The sequence below is a fragment of the Rattus norvegicus genome, chromosome 4, assembly GCF_036323735.1.
Source record: "Rattus norvegicus strain BN/NHsdMcwi chromosome 4, GRCr8, whole genome shotgun sequence".
Taxonomy (NCBI): domain Eukaryota; kingdom Metazoa; phylum Chordata; class Mammalia; order Rodentia; family Muridae; genus Rattus; species Rattus norvegicus.
The window spans coordinates 534,362-546,592 of record NC_086022.1 but is presented as its reverse complement, the minus strand read 5'-3'; the positions used below and the strand labels follow the sequence as shown (position 1 = coordinate 546,592).

Genomic DNA, 12,231 nt, shown 5'->3' with positions numbered 1-12,231 from the left:
AGGACTTGGTTGCTTTATTTCATTTTATTCTCTCTCTGTGTGTGCATGTATGTGTACGTATATGTTTACATGCTACATGTGAATATGTATGTCTATGTATGGTGTGTGTGTATGTAAATAATCTATGTTTATGCTGTATATGAAATTGTGTGTCTGCATGTTCATGATGTGTATGTATGTCTGCATTTGCACATTATGTGTGTGTTTGTATATGTTTGTGTGTGATGTGTGTGTTTGTGTATGGTATGTGTGTACGATGTGTGTATGTGCATGATGTGTGTGCTTGTGTGTGTCTGTATGGTGTGTTTATATGCATATGGTGTATGCATGTTGTGTGTGACTATGTGGTGTTTGTATGGTATGTGAATACTGCATTGAGGCCACTTGTGTGTGCATGATATTTATGTGGGGTGTGTGTATGGTATGTGTGTAGGACATGTATGGTATGTGTTTTTGTATGATTTATGTGTGCACGTAGCAGGGTGCACATGCAGAGATTGGGAGGAGATCCTCCCAGTACCAGTTCTCTCCTTTTACATGGGTTCCTGAAACTGAACTCGGATTTCAAGGCAAGGGATTTATTTACCTTTCGAGCCTTCTCTGGACCTCTTTATAAGTACTTTTTAAATGGAGGGTTTTCCAAATTACTGTTTTGGGTTTTTTCCCCTTTGTTTTTCTTATCTTTTTCTAGGGGAATTTGGTGGGGAAAATTCTGTAGCTTTCTTGTTTTTTAACTTTTCCAAACATCCATATTGTTCTTCATATATTGCCATAGGCTGAATGGGCTTCAGGACTTGTTCCATTCGATGAGGTTTTGAGCACAAGATGTGTTTTCAATTACTCCTGTGGAAGGCTCTTCTGAATACTTTGAAGACCCTGGAATTGAACTCTTGCTTTGATAGATTTTTTTTTTATTTCTGAGGTAGATTTTGGCACACACGAATCTCCTTTGCCTGGATGATTCTGTGATCTCTACATAGTTTTCTTACATCTGTTATAGTAATATTAATATTAGTCACTGGAAATGATATCAGAGGAATAATATCTTTACAGTGTGAAATATTTCTGCTTTCTTCATTCCCTCCAGGATGTTCACACTGGGTGTGACAGAGTGTTCTACCTGGCATGCAAGAATGGCATGGTGCAACTGCATTACTAAAATGAACAAATGTACATTTAGTTAATCTGAGATTTTTAAATTGTCACTTCATAGAGCAAAGAGGTTATGGCCGGAAGATCTGAGTAATGATGGGTACCATTTTTTGTTGTTGTTGCTGTTGTTAGGGTTGTTGTTGTCCTCATCGTGGTCGTTGTTGCTCTGTGTGTTTTTGGTGTCAGGGGAAGGCTGTTGTGTTCTCACTGGGGAGGAGGGTGTTATCTATAACTGAGTTAGATAGTATGTCGAAGGTTTTTGTTGATGAGGAATTTCCTCTGGGTTGGAAGGACCACAGGAATGGAAAGTGAGTGTGAGTGGTAGGAGAGCTTGCCCTAGTCTGGGCTGCATCCTGGGAGAGGGATGGGAGCGTGGAAGTTGCTTCAGAAAAGGATGGAAACATTGTATCTGTAGCCAGGAAGCAGAGAAAGATGGGTGTTGCTTCTAAGCTTTCTTTCTTCTTTGTATGCAGTGCAAGCCTGAGCCCAGGGAATGGTGGTGTCTATATTTAGGGTGGGTCTTCCCTCCTTAATTAATCTAATCAAGATACTTTATCAGAGACATGCCTGGTGACTGTTTCCTGGATGGTTATAGAGAGCATCACAGCTGGTCCCTGGATGCTTTAACATGGAATGGTGTGTGTTGATTTGGTGCAGAGGTGACAGTTGTTGATCAAGAACTTTGGATTTAGCTGGAGCTTTTAATTTATGGAGCTAGAGTCCACAGGAACAGTACGTGTGTAATTTACCACATGTCAGTGAAGACAGCGAGGATAGAGAATAAGTAGATATATGAAAATGGGTTGAAGAAAACTGCTTAGGTGTCCTTGAAGACTACATATGAAGGAGGATACACTATGCCATCGTGAAAGCATTAGGCGTTCTCTTAAGTCTGCAGTACAGGGGTGAATTTGGAATACCCCAAGCACATCAGTGTCCCCATGGGAATGGGGAAAAAGTAACATACAACCAAAAATCGGAGGCCAGAATCAGTGGCCTTACACTTTCAGAGAATGTGTCCTTAAGGAAGACTGAGCATTGAACTTTGTCCCCCCAGGAAGGAATCACCTCATTTCTTATTTTGTTATCATTTTGGTAAGGCTGAATAGTCAAATCCCTTGTTGTAAAGATATCATTCTGCTGGTTGATGTTTTACCCTTGTTGGATGGTATGTTTGAGAAGCCTTCTGGTTTTCTGTCTGAACAGGAAACTGGAGACCTTGCAGCTGGGCAACACTGACCTGATCCTCTTTGTACTGCTCCCCAACCTGTGGAGAGATCCTCTCCTAGCTGGCACTCTCTCTTTCTCTTTGGGGAGGTTGGGAGGCCATGACTCTTGTACAGGTTTTGGCAGTGCAACTGAGGGCTTACCTTCAGAACCAGTGTGGAGGACTCTTGGAAAACTTGTCTCTGGGAATGTGAGGGCCTTTCCCTTTGGAAAAGAGTCAGACAGAGGGGATCTCTAAGGAGAGGCTCTTCAGGGCCTATGAAGTGGCCTCTTAGTAATTCTGTGTGGAATTCTGTAGCCCTGACAAGGGGTTCATGTGTGGCAGATTTCAAGCAGCTCAACTCTTCCGGAATGTACTTTGGGATCATAAACTATATTAAAAGGAAGTTTTTGTCGTTTTCTCCCCTGTTATTTGCCTCTTTTAGTGGGGATGAGGAAATTAAAAACTCTCCATCTGAAGTGAGTGCTTCGCCAAAAGGTGACACAGAAAAGACATAGAGCAAGTAAGGCACTACATGTGCAGATCTCCAGGTTAAAAGTCAGGATCTCCCATCACAGCCTCCTCACTTCTCCCCAGACCTCCTCCCCACTGCCTTCTGATCTCCACATGTAGACATCCCTTATCATATGGAATTTCTCTATATTTAGAGCCTTGGTTCTCCCTTATCTTGTGAAGCTGACTGTGGCCACCATACCAGGAGATTCCACAGTTGGTTATTTAAGGAGGGATTATTAGTTCGGCTTTTTATCTCCTACTTGAACTTTGTTGTGACTGAAATAAAGCTTTGGCAGCCTCTGGCCCTACCCTGACTGATGATGGATGACGCATGTTCTTCATGTACCTGAGTTGGAAACTTAGAGGTTTTGACCTTTCTGGGGAGGGTCAAGCCCCGCAGATGACATACTTGAGGACTACAGCTGCAACAAATGTAGAATGTGGGGACTGAATTCATGAACTTTTTTTTGAAAAACAAGGAAGGTAAGCAGACTCTTCCATTTAGAGAATACAGAGGAGCTACAGAGTTTTTTTTTCTTGAAACCATATTAATATCTGCATTTCTTTGTCTTATTACCCAAACCTCAAAGCTGTACTTTAGCATTACGTGTCAGAAAGGTAAAAGTAACATTTGAGATGTTCTAGAACAAGGCAGAAAAAAACACAAGGACACATTCGTTCCTTGTATTCAGTTTTGAGGTTCTTGCTGTGTCAGTTTGTCTTGTTTAGCAAAATGAAGAGGTAATGATACCAATAAGTGACTTCTTTTTCTTCTTGTCAACAACCTTCTTTATAAAGCGAGTATTCGTAAGAGAACTGTCTCCCCAGTTCCCTATTAAATTGTAAAGCATATATGATCTAGTGAGAGAAGCCAACTACAGCGTCTAAGCCAGTGGAGCATCCCTTAACTAATTCTTTGGTGGAAGAAGGTGGTAATGGCAGAAAAGGTCCCTTTGAAACTCGGTAAATGAAATATCAGGGAGTAATTGCACAGTCACCCTGGTGTTAATTCAGACTCCAACTCTCATCTAGGTCTGCTTTGGCTCCCACAGTGTTTATCTTCATTCATTGGCTGCCACTGTGATGCTACCCTACCCCACTCTGATGTCCTGGACACTCTCCTTTTTCTGTGGCCTCTGCCACCATGCCTGTCCCCAGTCACTCTCCTAAAATTCCAGTCCTGGCTGTTTCTCTCTCCTATAATTCAGGCTCTTGGGGCATAGTTTTTTGGCTCTGTCCTGACTGCAGCATCAAACATAATGTGGTTTAGAGGGTAGACAACCCCGATGAATTAATATTCAGATGGGTTAGTGAGTGGAGGCCAAAGCCAAACCAGACAACCAACAGGAGCCAAATACATACTGGAAAACCAACATAGTAGGTGCTGAAGGATGGAAGGGGTTCCGCAGGGAATCACAGTCCTCAACCCCCTAAAGGCAGTGCTTGCTGGTAAGGATTTTCTTGGGGCAGGGAAATATGGACACAGCATCAAAGCACTTAGTAGGAGTGGGGACCCTTAAACACTGTGTAGAGGGCTTAGTGGAGCTGAGCCTGGGAAAGGAGATTGGGTCAGAGCAGGTGTCCTGGAATGGCTTGTTTGGTAGAGTTCAGTTGACTGTCTATTGCAGGGTATGAGCTGTTGGGTCTGGCTGGCTTCCACCATTAATCATTGCCTGACCTTAAGCAAGCCCTTGGGTCTCTTTCTTCATCTGCAATGTGACAAGATAGTTCGGGTAGTAAAGAGATTGAAAAGGAAAGGGAGTTTGGCTGTGAAATCAGTAAGGATGCCTTTTGATCAGCTGCTTCCTTACTGAGTGTTGCCTGCAGTAGGCAATGGGTGGATGCATAGATGGATGGATGCATGTCTTGCTGGATGCACGAATGTTGGATTCATGGATGGATGGATGGATGCATTGCTGACTGGCTGGATGTATGCTGGATGAATGCATAGATGGATGGATAGATGCATGCTGGATGGATGCATAGATGGATGGATAGATGCATGCTGGATGGATGCACAGATGGATGGATGGATGGATGCATAGATGGATGGATGCATAGATGGATGGATGCATGGCTTGCTGGATGCATGCTGGATGGATGCATAGATGGATGGATGCATACATGGATGCATAGATGGATGGACATATGGATGTTGGATGCATGGATGGACAGATGGATGCATGGATTGCTAGATGCATGGGTTGGTGCATGCATGGATGCTAATATGATATATGGATGCGAAAGCCATTCAGACACAAAATAAAACCTGAGGGTATAGGAATGAGCAAGTCAATTTTGGTCCTTGTCCAGAACTCTCAAAGAGTTTGGACTGGAGAAGCTTACAACCTTACCACTTTTAAATACACTGTTATAATGTTATTTGTTGAGAATTTCATACATTGATACAGTATATTTCAGTATATCCACTTGAATAATCCCTTGAATACAGAGAAGCCTACTCATGAGTGAGGGGCCACCACTGCAGTATGGTCCACTCACTAGGGACCATACCCCTAAAGAAAACCCTCCCCTAACAGTTCTCAAGTTACAGAATCTTCTCAGCTGCAGGCAGGGGCTTCAGTGCCCTACCACATCCGTGCGGGAATGTTGAGTGGTTTGCTCTTCTGCTGGACACCAACTGTACTGAGTTTGTAAGTTCAACGACCATATCATGAGAACATGTCATTGTTTTGATCCAACTCCTTCCAACCTTTGGCTCTTAAACTCTTTCCACCTCTTTTCTTTCCAATATTCCCTGAGCCTTGAGGTAACTTGATACGGTGGGAGCTTCTGTGGCTGAGCTCTCCACAGAGAGTTCATTCTCAATACTCAGACTAGTTACGAATGAGTATTAACTACCATCCACTGTATGAAGATGCTCCCCCAATGACCACCGAGAGCTGTGTTAATCTTTGAGCTTGTAACTGGTATAGTTTGATACTATATATCCATTTAAGAAAATAGTAGTTATGGTTCACTCCCAGGGCTTATGAGCCTCTCTGCCATGGTTTCCTGACCAGATTTACAATGCCAGGCAAAAGTTTCCTCTTGTAGTGCAGACCTTGAATCCACCCAGAAAATGATTGGTGATCCTCAATGCATTCCTGCCATTTATGGAGCACCCATGACTACATCTTGACAGGGCTTTTGTTATGTAGCCCTGAGTAGTCACAGTGGAGTGAGAATAGTCTGCATAACAACTTCTAGCATCATAAAGCTAGCAGGGGTGGAAGCTTCCTGCTTAAGTACTGTGCAGGCAGGTCTGTGTGATGTCTTCAAGTTCTTTGAACTACTTGTGTGGTGTTATCAACTATAGGATCTTACCATCACATTCTGATGGGTAGCCCTGAGCAATGAGAATTGACAACTCTGGTATCATCTCTGTGACATCCTCGACCAACAACTTGAGAGCAAGGTGTCCTACATCTAGCTCTGGACTTTTTGAGAACTTGTAGCCAATGGAAGGAGAATTAACCACCTTGTAACGTTCCTTGTAAGTTGGCAAGTAGCTTTTCATATGGCTTTTGTATTTTAATGTTCGTGGACCTTTTACCTACTTGTATGTCTGTGTGAGGCTGTCAGAAGTCCTGCAACTGAAGTTACAAGCAGGGGTGAGTTACCATGGGCGAGTAGGTGCTGGGAATTGAACCCAGGACCTCTTGAAGAGCAGCCTGTGCCCTTAACTGTCCGTCTCTCTGGCCCTTCATATGGCTTTTTCAAATATCCTTAGTGTTAGTTAGTTCTTCTTAATCCTCTTCCCTGCCATCTTAAAGATTTTAAACCAGTGTTTCATTTATGCATTATTTAACTATTGATCCAAATTGGTAGAAAAGATTTAAAAAAAAGCATGGTTTACAAAATTATATTTGTAATTTGAAGACAGAATTCTAAAGGCGATTATGTTCAAAACCAACATGGGAAAATCCTAAAAAGGATCTGGCCTCCGCCCCCTTGTTGGAACACCTTACCTGTGTTCTGATTTTCTTCTTTTGTTTATTTCTTTGTTTAAGGGTGTCTGCAATTCCTTTTTGTCCACAGCTGAACACTTCCCAGGCCGTTCTGGCATCCGATGAATGTGATTCCTATGCCCTCTTTCTCTATCCTCCCAATGGTCTTCAGTTTTTGGAACTCACCCCAAAGAATCCTACAGTGTCCAGCCGCAGCTTCCTGCTAAGGTGGGATTCGGCCAAGGGGAAGCAGATGATGTGAAGAGAAAAGCCCTGTATTTCAGCCTGACTAACAGTGAGCAGTCGGTGAAGAATCTCTACCAGTGAGTAATGTGGAGTGTGTGACTGTGCTATGCACTGGAAGGACATTTAGGAGGGACACTATCTCTAGTGGCCAGAAACCATTTGATAATAACCTCTGGTGGCTTCTAAGAAAGTCGCTGGTTGAAAACCAAGAGCTAAGCTGGACCTCTGGAGCTTCAGGCTGTCCAATATTTAAAAGATTCCTTCTTTTTCCTGCACTATCTGTCAGGCATAGAAACCAGAACCAGCAGTGATTATATGTTTTTGCAGAACTACTGGAGCTTGCTGTGAAAAACATTGTTCTTGGGGCTACATAAAAATATCCAGGCATAACTAACTGCCTCAGTGGGCACTTTTCAGGTTAATGATTTCTGGAGAGGAGGCATCATGATTCAGTCTTTCAAACAGGTATTGTTAAGGATTAAATTATGAGTAGTATAATGGGGCGGAGGTAGATGAGTCTTTTATTCATCTCAGGTTTCTTTTGGCACCATCACCAGAAATCATGCTGACTGGTTTACCCACAGCGTTGCCAGAGACAAATCCACTTCTTAGTCTCCCCAGTGGGTTATTCTGCTAGTGGTGCAATAGGTTATTCTGCAGGTGTCTGTCCAGTTGGTGCTCCTAAGAGACTATTGACTTCAGGTGGACACTTTTGTCTTTGTATTTTGCAATACTAGCTTAGCCCACAGTAGTTACGTTGTGGCTTCCCATAGTTGCTTCTCAGTCAAACTAGATCATGAGCAGATAGAGTGACAGAGCAAAAATTTGCCGATCACTTTATCTGCAGAGCATTGTGATAAAACCCTTGCAGATATTATCTTAATTAAAACTTTCTCAACTTGTAGGCGGTAAGTATAACTATCTTCCCAGTTTTACCAATAGTCTTACCAAAATTATGAAAGGTGCTTATGTCAGAAGTAAATGGCCGAGCCATAGTCAATACATCTCTGAAGTATGGATACAGGGGTGATCTCTTATGCAGAGTAGATAGGGTGTTTCTTTCTTGGATTTCACGTTATCTGGTTGTTTGTATTTTGGTTCATTTTATCAGTCACTCCGGTTACACTCACTCTGCCCCTCTCCTGCAATTTTGATATTTCTGGAAAGCATCAAAGGAGGCAGTGAAGAACCGGAGTGAATGGATGATAGTGTGTGTGTGTGTGTGTGTGTGGTGTGTGTGTGTGTGTGTGTGTGCAAGCGCGCTTGCACGTGCGTGCATGTGCATGCATGTGTGTGTGAGCAGGTGTATGAAGGCCTTTATGGCTCTAGTAGGGAAACACAACTTTCTCCTCACATGCTTTTTGCACACACACACACACAGGCACAGACACACGGGCACACACGTGCACACGCACAGCTTCTTATGGCTATGCAGGTACCAATTCTCATTGTAATACTCTGTGATTTTTGGTCCTTCCCAGATGCTGTTGGTGTCCAGGTGCTCTGCCTTTAAAAATCATAGTATTTCAAGCACTCAGCCCTATTTCCAAGGGCTCTACATACAAGTGTCCCCTCCTGTTCTGTGATCCGTACTGAGTCTTGGTTTCCATCTCACCTGCTCTGTAGTGTAGACTCTAGAACAGACTTAGCAGTTGGCCTCTATCCTTTCTCCTCTAACCTCTTACCCTCTAGCTTAAAGACTCTTTCTCCCCAGGTTGTACCTAGAGCCCCTTGGAAGGAGGGCTGAGTGCTTGAAATACTACAATTTTTAAGACACAGGCGTGCGCCAGAAAGGAGCAGCGTGAGACATGACCAGAGTGATTGACAGATTTGGTGTGCCTCACCCTTAATAAAATGAGACAAACTACAGACAATGGAATAACATAAAATGCAAGTCAGAATTATCCTACCACTACTCTGAGTGACAACTCTGCTACCTCCCCTTTCAGCGTGGGCTTTGCCTCCCATTCAGTGTTTCCATACTTAACACTGTCTCTTAGGCTTTTTTTCCTGTCAGTATCGTTGTCTTAAGGGTTGAAACATTGCATCACACATGCCCAGAGGACAACATTTGTAAACTAAAGTAGCTCAGGATCATGGTCCTAGCTCCCTCTGGATGCTTTGCTGTGCCCCTCCAAGGAGAACATTTTCCTAGTCCTGGAATCTCTTCCTCCAACAGAGGTCATACATTATTCATGTTTGCAGGCCTCTTCTGAAACATATGCATATTCAGGTAGGGAAGAGAGTAGTTCCTGGGAGGGATTAGTCACAGGCAGGCCAGCATGTCTGTTCTGTTTTGTGATACAGTTTTTCTTTCTAGGAGACAAATTCAATCTGTGAGCATTCATAAACGACCTCAGTGTGGAGGGTAAATTAACTGTTTAGATTCCCACCAGGCGATGTGGCAAATGCCAGGATATTGATTTATGTCTCATTAGAAGGCATTTATTTTGCTCCACTCTTCCATGTTTTGTATTTTCTTACTCTTTGAAGCTTTGAAGCTGTCCACTTCCAAACTCAAGAGGTTTCCCAGCTGCAATACCCTGCTGTGGGATGGGCTGGGGTTCCAGGGTCTCTTCTTACTGATTGGTTTCAGTTTTTAAAATTACATTACTGTGTGGGAGTTGGGGGTTGGAGCCAGCTGGTGGGGAGGTGTCTGGGTCGGAATCCAGTTTGTCAGAGTTTGTGCTCTCCCCCACCACGTGGATTCTGGGTATAGCTCTAAGCTCTTGTAGGTAAGTGGCTTTCCCTGCTAAGTCATTTTTTCAGCCTGGAGTTTTGTCTTCTGTGGTGTGTTTTATTTGCAACCCTAATTTCTATATGCACCAACTGAGGGCAAGAGTTGAAGCTCTGCTGGTAGAACATTGCCTTGAGGACACAAAGCCCAGAGTTTTGACCTTGGTGCCACACAAACAGGGTTTAGTATCATACCTGGTATCCCAGTGTTTGGGAGGTGCAGGCAGGAGGAATAGAAGCTCAAGGTTATCATCAGCTACATGAGACTGTGTCTCAAAAAATGAAAAGAAACCTTAGCAATTGAATATAACAAATCACAGAAGGGACGAACACTGACCTGATTGGGGAGGAGAGGGTTTATTTGGTTTACTGTCCTGGGTCACACAGTGCATTAGGGGAGCCAAGGCAGGAACTAAAGCAAGACAGGAACCTAGAAGGAGGCAGGAACTGGAGCAGAAGCCATGGAGGAACATTATTATTGGTTGGTTCCTCTGTCTTACTCAGCCTGATTTCTTACACAACCAGAGATGGTACCCTAGGGTGGTATCACCCATAGTGAACTGCTCTTCCTCCCACCAATCATTAACCAAGAAGACGCCCCTCCCCCAGACTTGCCTTCAGGCCTGTGTGATTGAGGCAATCTCTTCTCAGGTCTGCATCAGGGTAGCAGAATCCAGCCAGTACAGCAGAGTATCATGAATACACTTGGGTACAGGTAGTGGCTAGTGGACAGTGCAAAGAATGAAAGAGAGATAGAGAACTGAAGAAAACCTCAACTCTCTTCATTATTGCAGTAGAAACCTAGACTAGAATGATGAATACTTGCCCCAGTGAACAAAGATCTCGTTATATGATTCAGTGAATCTTAATACCTCTTTTTATCCATTCCCTCTTATTCTTGATTGTTGACTTTTGAGGAAATTACATAGTCTGGAATAATTTGAGCTTTAGTATTTCGTGCAAACACAGGATTGATATCATTGGCTAGGTCCCGTTTTCCAGAGTCATTTTTTTCTCCATCTTTATTAAATTGGGTATTTTTTATTTACATTTCAATTGTTATTCCCTTTCCTGGTTTCTAGGCCAACATCCCCCTAACACCTTTCCCCTCCCACTCTATATGTGTGTTCCCCTCCCTATCCTCCCCCCATTACCACCCTCCCCACAACAATAACGATCACTGAAGGTACAGTCTTGGCAGGATGAAGGGCTTCCCCTTCCACTGGTGCCCTTACTAGGCTATTCATTGTTACCTATGCGGTTGGAGCCCAGGGCCAGTCTTTGAGTAGTGACTTAGTCACCTGAAGCTCTGGTTGGTTGGCATTGTTGTTCATATGGGGTTTCAAGCCCCTTCAAGCTCTTTCAGTCCTTTCTCTGATTCCTTCAATGGGGGTCCCATTCTCGGTTCAGTGGTTTGCTGCTGGCCTTCACCTATGCATTTGCCATATTCTGGCTGTGTCACTCAGGAGAGATCTACATCCAGTTCCTGTCAGCCTGTACTTCTTTGTTTCATCCATCTTATCTAGTTCGGTGGGTGTGTATATATGGGCCACATGTGGGGCAGGCTCTGAATGGGCGTTCCTTCATCCTTCCAGAGCCTTCCTAACCCGAGCTTTTTCTTAGGGTTAGGAGTCATCTTACACATGGCTGTCCTCTTCACAGCAAGCGTACCATTGACACTGAGATAGTAGGTGACTGAGCTGGCAAGAGTAGTGCCACATCCCAGCAGAAGATCTTAAGTTTCAGGATAGCTGGGACTATCTGGTGAGACTCCTCTAAGAAAAGAGATTCTTGGGAACTAACAGGGTTTCATGGTCTACTCTACAGAGAAAATGAAGATCTGTTCCCAAATACTGAGCCTCATTTTGATTAATACATTTGTATCTTACCTATGTTGAACTTTTGCTCAAAAATTGTTTTAGACTTGGTCATTAAAAAGTACTGATAGATCTATCATCCTCTGTCATTAATAAATTAGGCCATGTGAATCAGAGTACACAGCGATGTTTGGAAGACAAAGTTTCATGTTACCATGAAATTCTTGCCGTGGCTTTGCCAACTTTTGGCTGTATGATCTGAAGATTAGCTAACCTCTCAAAACCAACTTTTTCCTCACTAAGAACTAGCACAGCTACCACCCCTATCTTGCAGAGCACAGTGAAGACTGATAAGCACTGGTGTAGGCTCGGCTTGTAGAAATCAGTACTATTTAAGTGTTTTAGGAATTTTAAGCTTAAGTAAGCTTGAGTCTGATTTAAGTTTTCATTCACGTCGAGAAAGCATAAAATATTCTTGCATTCCATGTTTGCTCTCAAGACAGCCAGGTTTTTGACAGAATATTTGATTTGGGCTTCTGGAGCAGACATGTAACCTGATGGCTTAGTGTTCCATACACAATGCCAGACAAAAGGCAGCTTATAACAA

General features: G+C 43.3%; 1 pseudogene; it reads left to right on the top strand.

Moving 5' to 3' along the window:
- The window catches only part of LOC120102190 (uncharacterized), a 40,976-nt pseudogene that overhangs the window by 3,853 nt on the left and 24,892 nt on the right, over positions 1–12,231 (top strand).